We start from the raw sequence: 14,276 nt of genomic DNA on the forward strand, positions 1-14,276 counted from the left end.
GTTAGCTCAGCACTGTGGCTCTTTCTCTTTCCTCCCCTAGAAGGGTGTTTTTTAAAGTGTTCAGGTCCACGGCCAGGTGTAGGACAGGGTGATGGCTGTTTCTCGTAAAGTGCAGTGGGTCTGCTCTGGTTGTGTAACCACCCAGCGCTGCTCTGACCTGATAAGAGCTGAAATACATCATCAGACACGGGAGATCCAGGGGGGCAAAAGTGTGCTGGGCTTTGACAGCTCAATTCCTTTGACGGTGCAGGAGGACTGACGCCGTGTGTGTGCGCTCATAAACTTGTAAAAATAGCTGTCCTCAACTACTAGCCAACCTTGGAAAATAAGGATCCAGAAGTGCCTCGGTGCTCCTGTTGCTGGGCCTTTCTGCTGTTTGAGCAGACTTATAGATTATTGAATCTATAAAACCCCTGGCTGTAAGAGATACTCCTCAGCTGTGTCAGGAGAGAGAACGGTCACTGAAGTTTTGCTGGAAACCATCCAGCTCCTTATTAAGAAGAATTATTAGAGGTTTGTCAGGTTCTCCTGGTATTATTCACTTTTGGCTGCAGAAATACCTTGTTTTATGTGAAATTATCGGGTGTCGTACCGAGAGGAATGTGTGGCCTCTGCATTAAAACCCCGATTCATCCCGTTCACCTGTTGCTGTGTGCTCTGAAGGAGCCTTCCTTCAGCCTTGGGCACCTTTCGCAGCAAGTTTTTAGTCTTTTCAGCATAATTCCAGCATCCCCATGTGCCTCTTAAAAATAGGACAGCGTATCTTTGTTCATGCGGAGAAATGCATTAATAGCCCAGTCTGAACAAATTTATTGTTTTGTGTTTTTTTTCAGGATTGCTAATACCCAGGAGTGTCTTTTTCATATGGAACAGATTTTTGAGTGTCTTGAGTTCAGTTTAAATTTTATTGGTCAAGTAATAGCATGTATAAATCTACTGTGATGGACCTGTGGGCTCTTGATATTTTAACCACTTAGGCAGAATATGGTTTGTCACTTTGCAAATCCTAAACTAACCAAAGAATTAACTAAAGTGAAAATCTGTGATGGCTTTCATATCTGACAATGCAAAATTAAGGGGTTTTTTTCCTTCTCTATAACTTGTATAAAAAGCAGACATTTAAGCTACTCCAAAAACTTCTCGTTTTAAAGTAATGTTGTTTCTAATTGCTAAAGATCACATAAATTGCTTATTTCAGTTTAGGGACACAAAGCTGAAGCATGCTTTTCATGCTTGGTAGGATCATAAATGCTAATTTCTGGTACAGAGACTCGTTAACTAACTTTTTATTTGTTTAATGTTCTCTATAAAAGCACCGTGTGCCGGAGAAAAGTTATCTCTCTGCGATTATCTCTGTTGCTTTTGGTTTTGGTGGTGGTTTTTTTTTTAACATGCCCTTTTAAAGCAGCAGAAGGCGAGCGGGAAGGCTTTTGGCATCCCTGGGCTGATGCGGGAGCTCCGTCTGAGGGTGCGGGTCCCCCGGGTGTAAACCGGGGTGAGACGGGCGATGTGGGAGCCCTGCATCCCTCATCTCCCATCACTTCTGGGCCGGCTGCGTCTCCCACCGAAGGTGTCTGCTTCCCCGGGGTGATGAGCTTGGGCACGTTAGATCGCTAATAGGAGACGAGATAAATCCTGTTTTCAGTGATTCCTGCTGGCTGTGCTTTAACTTCGTTAAAGTGCTATTGAAAAATCCCTCCTTAGCAGTTTATCTTTTATTCCTAATGAGTGCCGCAAAGCTGAAGCAGTGCTTGGAGTCGGTTTTCACTGTGTTGGAGATAAAGCTTTTGTTTGTAGGCTTGGAAATGTGGCTCAGTGCACTGGGGAGGGTTCTGGAACAGACTTAATCATGCCGTGTATTTTGTCAACAGGACTATCAGTGCTGAGGAAAAGCATTGGGATCTTTTGAAACTATTGTTATTTCTCTGTTGGCAGTAGAGCTTGGAGTTGTAATTTTTCTCCCTGGCTTTCAGAAGGCATAACTGATAGGCAGAAGGGCTGGTGCACTGCAGTTGCTCACAGTTAATGCGGTGTGGCACAGATAGTTGGGTGTTGAGCTTTTTTTTTTTTTTTCTTAAAAGCAACAGGCAGCTCAGTACTGCATGCCAGTTAATTAAGCGTGCAGGGTTTGCTGGCTGAGCAGCCCTGCGTAGGGCACGTTGCAAGGCTCTGGCATGACCCATACTGTCCTTGCAGGAGCTGCAGCACCTGGCCCTTGCCAGCTCTGGGGCTGTGAAACCCCCTGGGTCTGTGGGGGATGTGCAGAAAATCAAACTGCTGAGCGGTTGCTGTGCAGGACTCCTTTGCAGTGTCTCACTTAAAAGCTGCTGGAGATGCTTATGTCTTCTGGTGTTTAAGTCTGAAGCTTATCTTTACATTAGAGTGTAATACATGGCATAGACTTTAGGGCTGAGCTTAAGTACAAAGTGCTTGAAGCCCAGAAAAGCCAGGTACAGGTCTCCAGCAGTGTTGGTGACATGGCACATCCCCTGTTTCTGTCTCTCTGTGCCTCTTAATTTTTTGAGGGGTGGTAGAAGAGAGGTTTCTTCTGGCATCGTGTGTGAGAGAGGTTTTATCTTCTCTTTTACTGATAGACCGATAATATTTTGGGTGCAAATTTTAATGGTGAGAAGGCTTTGGGGCTGCGGAAGTGTGGTTGGATAGCTAATTCATTGCTAGTATGGTTTGGAGGAATAAAGCTTTTATTTTAAACGTGTTGTGCGTTTTTGACCTAAATGACATGGGGGAGTTTTTTTCGGCTACGTGGACCCTTCTGCCTCTGGGCTGTGTGCGCCTGGAATGTCTGGAAAGAAGGCAGAGCCCTCGAGTGCCCAGGGGAGCTGGTCTGAGCTGCCCTCGGTTTCCTGGGCTGGTTCTGGGGTTCGGATAAGTTGCCCTGAGGCACCAGCTGGGTGGCTGCTGGCTGTCTGCATGGTGCTGCTGCTCTCCTGGAGAGAGATGGGCAAAGCCCCTGGATGCTTTCAAAAAATCCTGCAGGTGCCTGTTGATGGTTTTAGGGCATGGAAGTGCATTTGAACTAGGGGTCGGGAGCAGACTTGCTGTGCCCAAGTGTATGCGCACAAAGACTTCGAAGGCAAGGAAACTGAATGTGCTCAAAACTACCCATTAACTTAAATTTCTTGCTAAACTGGGGTTTTAACTCTGCTCTTGTATGTTAGGGTAGCTTCTTTGCTTACTTGGTAGAGCAGAGCGGGGCTCAGCTGACAGCTTGCTGTGGGCATGGTGCTCTCTGGAGATGGGCATGAGCTGCTCTCAGGCTCTGCAGACGCTGGAAGACAAGGCGGTGGGGGGGGACGGGACGGGACGGGACACCCCTCCTGCTGACAGTGCTGGCGGGGGGGAGTGCTGCTGGCATTTCCTCCCCTGCATCTCCTGCTTCCAGCCCTGCTGAAATAATGGAACAAAGATTAAGTAATCGTCACCCCGGGCTCACAGCGCCTGGCCCCATCCAGCTGTGGAGCCCATACCGTGTGCTGGCTGCCCAGGGGCTATGGGGCTTGGAAGGACGGCTTGGGAGAGGGGGATGTGGATCAGTGCAGGTGGCTGGTTCCGCTCCCTCCTTCTGGCGAAAGGGAATGGAAATCCAAAGAAATTCTGCAAAGCCAGCAGCTCCCTCCTGCATGGTGGTCTAAGGAAGGCTTCCTGCTCAAGTGGGACAGAGCTGGGAGCTGGTGGTGGCTGTAGAAGAAATTGTACTCAGCTGGCAATGGCACAGTTGGGTTTGGTGCTTTCTGGAGCATTGTCCTCAGCAGTGGCCTGGCCTCGGGGAAGGTCTCCTGCCCCGGGGCTGTGGGGTGGCTCTGCACCTTGCAGTTGCTGCGCTGGGGGTTGGTCCTGGTGGGGTAACAGCAAAGCCTCTCCTTGCAGAGCAGTGTCTCTGTGGGCCTGCTGCTTATGCACAAATAAATACATGCGCTTGCAAATAAATCCACCCTTCCTGTGTGAACATGTGTCGGTGGATTCTCTGACCACCCTCAGCATGCCGCGATATTTATTGGTGCTTACTGGAGAACAGCAGTTAACAACAAGGCCTTTGCAACTGCTGTCTCATCTTAATCCCTGACTGTGCCACAGCTGGGGCAGAAATTTTGTCAATCAGACTAGGATTAAAGTGCTTGTGAGCTTCGTAATGAAGCCTGAATGGGATGAAATATCCCCATCAAGAAGCCTTTCTGGCTCTTGGAGAAGCCCCTGGCTTCAAGTGAAAGGCTCTAGGACCCCCTCAGCTTCCTCTGCATATTCCTCTCGCTCCTTTTGAGAAACTTCATGCCATTTAATCACTTGGAGGCTTTTCCTCTCTGCAGTGACTGCAATTTGAAACGCAGGGGTCCCATACAAAAGGAGCAAGTGCTCAATGGGCTGTGTTAATATTCAGTGCCATTTACAATGGGCGCAGTTTGAAAAGGGGAGAATGGATGGTCTGGGAGCTGGGGGAGGAGGAGCTGTGGAGGGAAAATTCCCAAGGCGGGGGAACCAGCATCTCAGTAGGCAGCTGAAAAAATGAACACACCATCAATTGTTCTCTAGGAAAATCAACCATTATTATGTGCTAGATACAGCTTAATATGTGTGTTTTTTTCTTTGCTCGTGTGAACTGCTCTGCAGTTCTGTGGATGTAAGATTTGGGGGTGGCTGAGCCTTGCAGGAGTTCCTGCTTGGAGTTTAAGGGATGAAGGAGCAAATGTGAGATTGATTGCCTTCCCCCTTTGCTCGCTGGCATCAAGAGGCTGGAGGTGGTAAACTGATATGTTTGGGAGCCCACACACTTCAACAAGGCACTTCAGGTACTTAAATGCTTCCTTGAGCATGGGTGAGATTTCACTTCACTGCTTAAAGCTAAGCTGGTGTTGGAGTCTTGTCTCTGGCAGAGACTTAGGCAGACAAAGAAGCACTCTGCAGAGATGGGGCTCACATGGACTGAAGCCCTACCTGGTGCAGGGAAGTCCTGGAGCACTGGGAGGATGCTCCCTGGTGTGCAGCTTCAGCAGAGCCTGCTGGGGGGCTTCAAGGTGGTTTCATGCTGAGGCATTCCCCGGGGTGCTGGAGGTGGGTGTGCAGGTACCTGGCCTCATCAGTACATGTGCAGCTCCCACCAGCTCTGTGGGGCATCTAAGAATGACTGGGTGCCAGGAGGCCCTATCCATGCCTGTTTCTGGTTGCTTTGATCTCTTGAAGAGGGGTTAAAGTTTTGTCTTGAAGTCTGAGTGGCTTCTAAACTGGCTGATGGCTCTCATTTCTTGGTAGCCAGCTCTGATGAGAACTTGTGTATTGTCCCTGACTTGTATGTCAACCGCACCCAGAAACCCTCAATTAGGGCTGCAGGGCTTTTAATTGATCTTGTTGGCTGCCCCGCGAGACACCTCAGATTGAGTTAGCTCATCAGCTTTTAAAGTAATCATTTTGTGCTGCTAACCTAATTGCCAAGTGCGACTCCCTTGTTCTGCGGCGTGGAGCTGGATGGGATCATGTGGATGAATGGAACAGAGATAATTTAGGCTAATGCTGCTGGGAAGAGCCATCTGCAGAGAATCCAGGTTCAATCAAGCTCTGGGGGACCAGGGCTGGGCAGGAATTAGCACCTCGTTCAGGGTGAGCAGGGGTGATTTAGCATAGAGCATGGCTTTGGTGAATAATTGTGAATAAACATAGCCCCTCAGGTCTGGGTTGTGGTTTCATGGGAGGCTGGGTGTCTTTCCGCTGAGGTCCCTTGCTGGTTTTTAGTGGCATGTGAAGGAAGGAGCAGAGTGTGAGGCTGCAGGAAGAAATAAAGGGTGAATAAACTATCCTTCTGTTTTCCTGGTATGTCCAGCTATTAAATGATGTGCTAAGAAGTATTTTTTTTCCCTGCCCTGCATAGGGGCCAGAGTCAAGGACCCAGGATGCCATTGTGCTAGCACAGAACACGAAAGACGTATTATTATTGTAGCTGAGTCATCCATTAATAGTTAACCAAGTCCTGCGCTGCAGCCGGAGTCCTTCAACCCCAGCCTCTTCCAGCTTCAGAGCAGGACTACAACATATGTAATATGTTATGCTCCCTCATTATATTTTCAGCACGCTGTCTCTCAAGCCGCAACCATATAATTTTGGTGAAGCCTAGAAGCAGACCCTGCTATCTTGGGGGCACCTCTCAAGACCCGATGACGTGTTGCATCCAGTTCCAGGAGCATGGTTCACTTCTGCGTGGTTGCATTTTCAGTTTGAGTAAGAATTGAAGGATGGGTCCTGAACTGTAGCCATCTGCCTAGATTTTATAAATGTTAGCCATGCTGAATGTGTAGGCAGGATGGTTGGTTATTTGCACTTGTCCCAGCAGTTTCTTAGTTTGCTGCGCTGGCTTTGCATGGATTTCATCAGGAAAAGTATCAGAGACCCTCACAATAAAACAGATTTATAAACATACACTCCAGTGTCATGCACAAGTTGCATTTAAAAATGCATTAGCTGACTAAAGCTTTGTTCTGGAGCTAAAGTTTTGTATGCAAGAGAACTTGTCACTTTTTTTTGTCAGGGGGGCGGAGAGGGTAGTTAGTCTTGATATAGCTACTCATAATGAAGTGTTAACTTTGTGAATTTCCCTTTGTCTTTTTTGGATCCAATTCCCTGATGCAATTGTATTAGTTTTGGAAATCGGCAGAGCTGCAGTCTTAAATACATTCTTGTAAACGCTACTCCCTTATACAAGCTGTGTATCACAAATGCTTCGCTCTTGTTGAAGGCGCCTATTTTTTAGATGAATCCTTTCAGATTAGAAAACACATCCAGTAAGTTCAGTAGAAATCTGTCTGTGAAATCCTGAAATAAGATACTCTTTTCCTATACCACCTCCTCCAGCTGGCAGGTTTTTGCTCACTGGGGAAAGGCTGGACAAGCCCTCAGGTGCAAGGAAGAAACGAGAGATGTGAAATGCAAAGTTGGGGCTGTGTGGTTTCCCCCCACACAAGGATCCATCCTCACCACCGATGTGTCTCCCTCGTTCCTCAAAGCCTGCACTTTCGGGATGGGCACGTTGTCTTTCAGTGCTGTGAATGCTCCTCTGCCCTGGAGAGTTTACCATCGACACCAGCTAGTAATGAGCCTCTCTCCAAATACTGCCCTGCAAGTTTGAAATGCATTTTGCCTAGCTGGTGTGGACTACAACTGCTTTTAAAGTCTGTTTTAGCCTGCTGTGCGCCAATACAAACACAGGATTTCTATGTTATCTATCATCTAGGAAATACTTTGAAAAAGTGACGGCTGGCCAGTGGGCTGGTGCTTGCAGCGTGTGTGGTGGTGCTGGGCCAGTGCTGTTTGATCACCAGCACAGATGGGTACGGGGCTGAAGGTGTTGACCTGGATGTGCCCAGGGCTTGGTGGAAGATATTCAGATGGAGATGGCAGGCTTACTGGATGTTGTCTTCTGGTCGTGTTTAAGGATGCGATGCTGGAGGTGTCCTGGGTGCATTGGAGCTCCATTGGTGGGGCTTACTGTGGGTGATGTCCCCATAGGGGTGGGGTGGTGGGAGGCCTTGTGGATGGGGAGCTGCTGGTCTGTGGGTTGTATCATGGGTGATAAAACTGCTATTGTAGGAAACTGCCTGGCTGGAGTCCCTGTGAAAAATTGCCCCCTAAATGTGTTCCAGTTGTCCAAACACTGGTGCCTCTCCTTCCTCTGCGGTGTGTGCGGGGGGAGGCTGGAGCTGGCTCTCCACCGCTGCTGCCTGGGGAGCAGCCCTGAGCAGCCTTTGCTTGCTTTTTGCTGTGTCTGGGTCAGCTGTGTTCCACTCAGGTTCCAGACCTGTGAAAAAGCACCAGAAACCTTCCTTTAGCACAGACCTAAAAAATACCCTAAAATTGCAGTTTGGACAGATGGGCTGTTCCTGCAGCAGCCTGGTCCATGAGCAGGCAACCCCCATTTGGCTCTTCTCCAGCACAAGGCTGTTTGCTTTGAGTTGGAGCTGGAAGGTGCACGGAGCCACAGGATTTCCTCCTTTCTCACCAGGCTTTGCAGCCCCATGGGGACAAGGGTGTGTGGCAGCGATCTGTGTGCGACTGGTCAGCAGTGACCTCTGTCGTTCGTGAAGGGTGAGGAGGTATCTCTTGATGGTCTGGGTGGCACCTGGAAGCTCTTCATCCTCTTCCCCTTCTCATGCCCAGTTACTTCATCATTCCCACTCCTGCCTGGTGATGGCATAGGCATGGCCAGTGCAGAAATGCCAAGTCCTGCTGATTCAGGGTGGTTGGCCGGTGCCATGCTGCCTGTGGCCTGTCCTCGATGGTGAGCCAGGAGAGCATCCCATCCTGTTTGTCTATGTAACTTGCTGTAAACCTTCATCTCCTGAACCAAGGGGCAGAGTCAGATTCCCACTTGCATTTCGTTTATTTTGGCAAAATGGGGAGACTTCTCCTGTTTTAGGAGATTTAAACAAACCATACGATGTTTTATTTTGAAAGGTGTCATAATACTTTCCACTTTTCCTTTGCTAAGCATATTTTTGTGCTGTTCCTATCTATGTTGGTCTATAAACAATTCTGTTCCTCCTTTTTCCTCCTTAAACAAGTCTTCCAAGTCAGAATTCTTGGCTTTCAAACACCTTTGGATTAGTTCTGAAGTAGGGCACACATGCTGCATTAAATCAGTAAATAAGATGATAATAAAATAAGTGTGTATTTTTAGACCTCTCTGATTTGGAGGCGTTTGTGAGAGTTGTGCTATCTTTATTATTTCACATGGTTATAAACTTCTTGTATATCTTCCTTCCCACTTTCCAAGCTTTGTTATTGAGATGATCACCACCTAAAAGCTGTTGAGATCAAGAAACGTAAGGGGTTTGGATAGGTCTGTTCATAAGAGCGGATAAATGAATTTTTACTGTTATAGCAGGAAAAGTTGCTTGGCTTTTGACTTCTTGGTGAGCTGAACCCCTTCCAGGAGCTCTGGTTTCATTCTTACCGACCTTACCAGCAGAGATGTATAGTGGTCTTTGAGTTAATTTCCTTTGCCAGAAAGTTGTATGGATCTCACAGAATGTCTTTGGCTTACACTGTCTACTTAGAGCAGCAGTTGTCTCTGCTTCTTGCTGGTTTAATAATCTTTCTGAGGCAGGTACTGCTTTCTACCTAGGTTTTGTGAGAAGGGCAATGCAATGGTGTATGTATCTGTTCTCCCTCAGAGCTTTTGATGCTGTTGGCCAACTTCAATTGGAGGAGTGAACTTAAGTTTGAAGTGCCTACCTCTCCTGTAGGCAGCAGGCTGGGGAGAGTGGCTGTATCCCCACTGAGGGAGGGAAAGCAGTGTGAGATTATTCCGAATGAGACCTCAAAGAATCTCTGTGAGGGACAGCAGTGCTGTTAAACCATCCCTGCAGGATAATGGAGACCCAGCGGTGAGATGCGGCTCTGGGCGCTGTGGTTACCTCTGTTAGGAGGTGGGTGAGGGAGGGCTTCAGAGCCTTGCTGGGATGGTGCTGGCATTAGCTAGTACCAGTAGGTAGTGGAGGGTTTGGTGCTGCGTTACCCCATGCATTGTTCCTGTGAGCAGGGGATGCTGTGGAGGCAGCACACGAATCCTGGTCTCTTTGGGGGCCAGCATGATCTTTTCTCTGTGTACAAAGCAGTGCCACCCATGGGGTAGGAGAGTGTCTCAGCCAAAGCAGCGAGCCCTTGTGACTGCCACGGCCACAGATGGGAATAGTTTTTTGGCGACTTGCTTCTCCCTTCTTGGAACAGAGTGTCCAGGAAGAAGATGCCTTCGTGGTCTGATGGGTGTTGAGCCGTGGGTGGGAAGCAGTGGTTCTGGGTGTCTGCAGGGACAACTGCCTGGGGCTCCGGCTGCTCACAGGGTCTGGGCTTGATAGCAGGTGTGGGGAGAGGGCAGAGCCGCACAGCTGGGCAGCATCCTTGGGAGATGCCAAATAGCAGCCCAGGCTGTTTACTACAGTGTTTCTCCCTCATGGCTTCTAGCACTTGTGTCTCAAGTGCCACCACTTTGTGGTCTGCCTAACAAGAGGCTGACAAGCTGTCCTTTCAGCTGGCAGGGATGCTGGGGCTGCGCCGTGTCCCTCTGCGCATCTCCCAGGCATGCTGCAGCACCCAGGCTTCCCTTTTATTCAGACCGTCTGAGCTTTTTCCAATACCTTCCTTGTGTGCCCACCCTCTCCTCAGCAGACAGTCCCTTTTGGCAGCCCAGTGCTGCGGTGGGGTGTGCAAGCTGCTGGTCACTGCTTCACCCTCCAGCTGGGAATACTGGACCCAGCTCGAAGGCGAGGTTTTCAAGCACCCCGTGTGCAAGTCATAATGCCAGTGTGGGGCTTGCTGGGGAGCAGGCTGTGTGTGATTAAGCTATTTAGGCTTGTCATAAATTTTTTTTAAAATCAAAACAATGTAAATCCACCTTTTTTGGGGGAGGAGGAGGTGGCAGCTGAACACTACTTCTGGGGCTGTGTGCTAATTAATGTCGCTTTGTTTGCGAGAGGCATGGCTAAAAGAGGAAGAATTCAGCACAGACTTAAGGGCCTGCACATTTGGAGACAAAATGGGGAAGCTTCCCCGTCCAACAATTTCCAATTGCTTCCTCTATGGTTTCCTGAGTAATTCTGACCGCCGGTTATAAAACCGCCTGCCTCGCTGTTGCAGGATGCATCATCCCTTGACTCTTCCCTTCTCCCACCATCTCCCCGGGCTGCTTCGTCCCCTCCCTTTGGGCTCCCTGGGCTGTTCCCAGCCAGCAGCAGGAAAATTTCTGACCCCCTGGAAGTCGGTTTCCTGATGCTGCTGTGACAGACAATAACAGCAATGGCCCTCGTGGGACTGGGGTGGGATTGGGAGTGGATTGAAAATGTGCCTTGAAACATTTTGGGGAGTTTATGCTCTGTTGCAGATGAAATGTCTTTTGATGGTTTTCCTGCTTTTTTTTTTGTTCACAATGTGGAATCCCTGATGGCTTCAGAGCTGCCCGGCTGTGCCTCCCCTGGAGGAGCAGAGCTGGTCCTTCTCCTGGTGCTCCCATGGCGTGGGGGAAAGGGTTGCAGGATTCCTGTTTAAATCTGGAGAGCAAAGGCAGAGGACGAGCCCGAATGAGCACTCCAGCACCTCTCCCTCTGCTGAGCCTTCAGTTGCTGGCACTTTCCCTGTTTTCTGCAGCCACCTCCACGGGGGGCTTTCAAGCCAGGTTGAACCAACCACATCCCCTCTGGTTGTGTGTGTAATATATGATGGTGCTTTTGGGGCAGTCTGTGGCTGTTTGAGCCATGCTTGGCCTGCCACAGTGGTTGCTTTCCACCCTTGGTCTGCGTTTGGCCCAGCACTGTGACGCTGGTGTCCCACAGCCTGGCAGTCGGGAGTTGAAAGTGTCCTTCCAGGACTTGTCCGGCAGTGTCTGTTGGGGCTCGTCAGGGAGCAGCACAGAAAAAAACGTCACACTGATGCAGTGTTGATGCAGGAGCTGGACCTTGTTTTTGCTGCCACCAGTGGACCGCTGGCTTGGGCAAGACTCCTTGGTCTGAAGGCAGTGGAGATCCATCTGACCGAATGTAGGCCTATAAATATTAGGCTTTATGGATAAGCCAGAGGTCTAGTCTTCTTGATTTCATGGAATGCAATGGGTATTTCCAGAGGACAGCTCAGTTATTGTCCTGGGAGCCGTGCGAGCAGAAGATGAAGTGCACGCTTGCCCTTTGGTGCTTGTGCATGGGGAGGGATGGGAAGGAGTGGGTCTTGTCTGGGGAGAAGACTCTGCCCAGAGCTCTTTCACAGCACGATTGTCTCTGTAAAGGCCAAGAAAACTTGATCTGAAAGTCTGTTTTATTTATTCATTCCAAACTCCAGCCCTGCTTTGAGGGGAGCACATGGAGGCCGCCAGCCTTGCCAGGCATGCAGGCTGTCCTGGCACGGCCACGTTCCTGTGCTGGAAGAGCGTGTTTGGGGTGATATTTGAAATGCAGCAGAAAACCCACACTTCCTTCAGAGTTTTGACTCTTGCATTTTTCATCTTGGGCAGACTTTAAAGTTTTGTGCAGCATTCAAGGGAACGGTTTGCTTTCCCTTTGCCCACATGTCAGCATTCCTGAACAAAGCAGCCTCAAGATTTGTGGAGCAGATTCTTGAAATTCTGCAAATGTTTTGAGCCAGAAGATGTTTCCAGAAACTGCCCGACCTAACAAAAAGAGTTGGTGGGACTTGGGCACAGCTTGGGGAAAATGAATAAGGCATTTTTATCCCTCTTTAAACGAACATCATTCTGATCAAAACCACCATCCCCGGTCATGGGAGCTGTTGCGCTCTGCCACCTCGTTGCTGTTAAACCACAGCTGTGGTTTTATTTGAACAAACCAGATAAAGAAGATATGTATTTTAAAAGTGAGGTTTGTTTGCCCTGCTCGTTCACTGATTGCCCACTGAACCTAGCGATGTCATTTAAGGCTAGATCTCAACAGAAGTGTAGCTACCTAAATACGGATGTAGGTGGAAGGGAAGCACGGGGGTACAGCAGGTCCTGTACCTGCAGGCACTGCAAACCAGGGCTCAAACCCTGCTTAAGCCTCTTGGGGATGTTCTGAGCACATCCAGAGGTGACTCAGTCTTGTGGTCACCAGCATTCCATAGGCCACCCTCTGCAGCACCCACGTGCTGCTTTCCTGGTCTGTTGTGGCTGCTCCAAATGTATATTGGTGATGAGTTTTTGTGGAAGGGCTCAGTAGGAGCTGCTGCTTTTGCCCGGGAATATGGAAGTGCTGCCCTTTCCCTCGGGCTGGGTGGGCAGCAATTGCACTTTGAATGGGGACCATGACAGCAAGTGTTGCGTGCTGCCTTCCTGTTCTTATTTAACTGTGCTTTTGGTGGTTGCTGGTGTTGAGGTTTAGGCATTGGATGTCTCTTCCCATGAATGTTTTATCACAGGTGTGAGCATGAGTGACCAGGAAGGAGCCATGGAGTGTCACACCTCCCTGTTGGGAGGCTCCTGTGTCTGGGACCACTGACCCATGTATCTCATAACCTTGTTTCTGAAGGTGAAAGGAGTGACCTCAGTGCAGAACCGTTGTTATTTTGACCCAAATATGGGTTTTGGTTTTTTTTGGTTTTTGCTAGCACACTTCTGGTCTGCTGGGGGATTGTGGTATTAACATTTTCTTTTTAGAGAAGATATTTGACTCGGACCAAAATTGCTGATTGATTCCCTCTTCTGCACTCCCCCCTCTTCCCGTTGGAGTCAAGAACCACTTCAAAGGCTCAGATGTGTTGGTGCCAGATGCCACACAGTTATTGTTAAAGAATCTGAAATATAATTGAAAACAAACCTTTGTTCAGCCAAGCGTGTCTGGCTCTAGGCTTTCACTCACGGCAGAGATGGGTGCTCAGCCTCTTCTGCTAGATTTGGTGTCTACAACTTGTCATGGCAGATGAATTGTCCTTGAATTCTCTTACATCTGGTAAATGTTTGCAAAAACAGGAAAGTGTGTGTTTTAAAGTATTTTTTTCCTGCCTGGGAACTCACGCTGTCACTTAAGTTACCTGCCTATTTGTGGAATTCCTTGCAGTAATAAAATGCATCCAATTGGTCTTGGCAGGCTAATTTCAATAGAGATGCTCCAAATCCAGGTTGCTCTGCTTGGCAAGCACAGAGATGTCCCGCTTCTTTGTAACACTTATCTTTCCTGGGGGATATAGGATATTGTTTGACATAAATAAAAAACATTTGTAAAAGCACGGGTAAGGCAGATGCCAGCATCCATTTTAGTTTTATTTGGTGTGAAGGCAGAGGTTGGTGTAGGAGGCTTGGTGTAATCTGGCTCGGGTGGTTCCCTTGGTGAAGTCCATGAGGCTGGAGGCTTCTGAAGGAGCCCAGCAGACTTCAGGTGCTCTGCATGTAGTAGCCCTCGCTTGCCTGATGCTGAGTACAAGCTGTTTGCAAACATAGTCTCCTGGGGTGTGGAGACATGGGATGTGGTCGCAAAGATGCACAGTGTATCTTGCTGTTTCTTGTAGTTATTTCCTATATGTAATTTGGAGTGCACCATGTCTGTCTTGGATCAGAACTCGCGCTGCTCCTGGGACTCTTATGCCACCCCATCCTCCGTGTTGTGCTTTATCTGACCGTGTGGACATTGCTTTGTCCCTCCTTGCTGCAGGTACCTGGTTTTGACCATCCCCAGTGCTAGGGCAATGGTCCACTGAAGTCTGAGAGATGCTAAAGCCATTAGTACATCTGGGAGCAGGGAAGCACAGCGAGGGTACAGCGAGCTGGTTTCCTTGTGGAGGTTACTCCTGTAGCAGAACTT

At 48.8% G+C, this 14,276-nt stretch overlaps 1 protein-coding gene across 1 annotated transcript in view; it reads left to right on the forward strand.

The window, feature by feature from the left end:
* LRIG1 (leucine rich repeats and immunoglobulin like domains 1) overlaps positions 1-14,276 on the forward strand; it is a 95,820-nt gene that overhangs the window by 1,067 nt on the left and 80,477 nt on the right. The window lies entirely within an intron of this gene.

Source organism: Chroicocephalus ridibundus, chromosome 10 (genome assembly GCF_963924245.1).
Source record: "Chroicocephalus ridibundus chromosome 10, bChrRid1.1, whole genome shotgun sequence".
Taxonomy (NCBI): domain Eukaryota; kingdom Metazoa; phylum Chordata; class Aves; order Charadriiformes; family Laridae; genus Chroicocephalus; species Chroicocephalus ridibundus.